This window comes from Microcaecilia unicolor, chromosome 9, assembly GCF_901765095.1.
Source record: "Microcaecilia unicolor chromosome 9, aMicUni1.1, whole genome shotgun sequence".
Lineage (NCBI taxonomy): Eukaryota > Metazoa > Chordata > Amphibia > Gymnophiona > Siphonopidae > Microcaecilia > Microcaecilia unicolor.
Window position 1 is genome coordinate 115554142 of NC_044039.1, and position 2531 is coordinate 115556672.

Here is a 2531-nt window from a genome sequence, read left to right on the forward strand (position 1 = left end):
AGCTCCTGAGAATAAAAGGGGCCAACTCCACTTTGTTACAGTGGGAGATATTGGCCGACTAAATTGTGAGCTATACATTTCAATAAAAACAAGCAGCAATATCTGACCCTAAGTACATAAGTGTTGCCATGCTGGGACAGACCAAAGGTCCATCAAGCCCAGTATCCTGTTTCCAACAGTGGCCAATCCAGTCACAAGTACCTGGCAAGATCCCAGAACAGTACAATACATTTCATGCTGCCTATCCTAGAAATAGATCACAACAAAATTTCAAATGGCTATGCTCCACCTCTATAACTTGAATGATACACAACACTGTACTGGTGGGACAAACAAATGTTCTTAAGAAAAAAATATTTAATAATTTATAAGGGGTCGTCTCATAAAGTCACTCAGGCATTTTGTATCCCGCATACAGCGAGCCTTTGTTCTGTGACGCTATAATATCATAGACTCCCCCGACTTCCAATAGTGCACAATCTTGCTACACACAAATATCCTTCCCTATGTGATTAAACTTAAAATTGCTTCGTGCAACACTTCTTCATAGTCTTTTATTGTTTTCTTATTTTTTTGTTTTTACTGTGCACTATTCTTTCATGCAAAGAACTTGAACAAGTGTAGAAAAAGCATTACTTATCTTCACTCTTCCCCATGTCAATTCATTCAATCTGTGACATTGGTACTTCCTTTGTATCCCTTATCTGCATTTAGCCCACGGTATACGTTTCCCACACGTTTCCCAACAGGAGCCTGTTTCGCATCCGACAGCTTTGTCAAGGGAAAACTCTTCATGTACAGTTTCACTCCACACTTCACACTCAAATAATGCAGTCTGCATTATCTGAGTGTGAAGTGAAACCGTACACGAAGATCTTTCCCTTGACAAAGCTGTCAGATGCGAAACAGGCTCCTGTCGGGAAACATACACCGTGGGCTAAATGCAGATAAGGGATACAAAGGAAGTACCCAATGTCACAGATTGAATTGACATAGGGAAGAGTGAAGATAAGTAATGCTTTTTCTACACTTGTTCAAGTTCTTTGCATGAAAGAATAGTGCACAGTATAAACAAAAAAATAAGAAAACAATAAAAGACTATGAAGAAGTGTTGCACGAAGCAATTTTAAGTTTAATCACATAGGGACGGATATTTGTGTTTAGCAAGATTGTGCACTATTTGAGGTCGGGGGAGTCTATGATTATATAGCGTCACAGAACAAAGGCTCGCTGTATGCGGGATACAAAATGCCTGAGTGACTTTATGAGACGACCCCTTATAAATTATTAAATATTTTTTTCTTAAGAACATTTTAAAGAACATTTGCTTGTCCCACCAGTACAGTATTGTGTATCCTAGAAATAAGCAGTAGATTTTCCCAAGTCCATTTTAATAATGGCTTATGGACGTTTCTTTTAGGAAGCTAGCCAAACCTTTTTTAAACCCCGCTAAGCTAACTGCTTTAACCACATTCTCTGGCAACGAATTTAATTACACGTTCAGTAAAGAAATATTTTCTCTGATTCGTTTTAAATTTACTACTTTGTAGCTTCATTGCATGTCCTCTAGTCCTAGTATTTTTGGAAAGAGTAAACTGATTCACGTCTAACTGTTCCACAACACTCATTTTATATACCGCTATCATACTTCCCCTCTGCCATCTTTTGTCCAAGCTGAAGAGCCCTAGCTGTTTCAGCCTTTAGGGAATTTGTCCCATCCCCTTTATCATTTTTGTCACCCTTCTCTGTACCTTTTCTAATTCCACTGTATCTTTTTTGAGATGCGGTGACGAGAGCGGATGTTGGAAGAGGTGAGAAAATGTAGCTGTGGCAGTGGGGAGATGTTGAAATTGGAATGAGAAGTTGGATAAACAGGCAAGACTGAGGGTCAAGCTGCAATCATAGCTTTTGGAAATTGCCCTATGATGTTCAATTATTTTTTTTTTTTTACAAGATTGTTCTGGGAGTCCTAGTATTGAGTTGGTCATGATTGTTTATCAGAATCTCAGAGGTCTGATTATGTGCCTAAATTAATTGGGGAGAGGGGGAACACAGGGCTGAAATTTTGCACCAGCTCTATGGATAAAGGATAAGAAAAAGGGTCTGGATGTGAGGAGGGAGCTTGTGAAAGAGTTAGAAGAAGATTTTTGGGAGGTGATGAGGACAGAAAACAAATTGTGGACAGGACAGTAGGCCAGAGATAAGAGGAATAGGAAGCTGAAAAAGGAGAGACAGTGAAGGTTTGGAGGATGAGAAAAAGAGGTAAAACAAATATGAGTGGAGGCAAAAAAGAGAAATGGTGGGGGAAGGATGAAAGGGAAGACCAGTGTCAAAACCAGCCAAGAAGCAAAGAAGAGAGCAAAATTAAAAGGAATCCTAGAAAAGAAGAACAAATTTATTTTAAATATATGGTTGGAATGTGTCAACTTTGGGAAATGTGTTTTTGTATGTTGGCTTGGTGCAAGAAGAAATGTATTTCTGTTTCTCATGTTGCAGTCTTGATCTGCTCATAGCCATAACTTTTTGGTGGT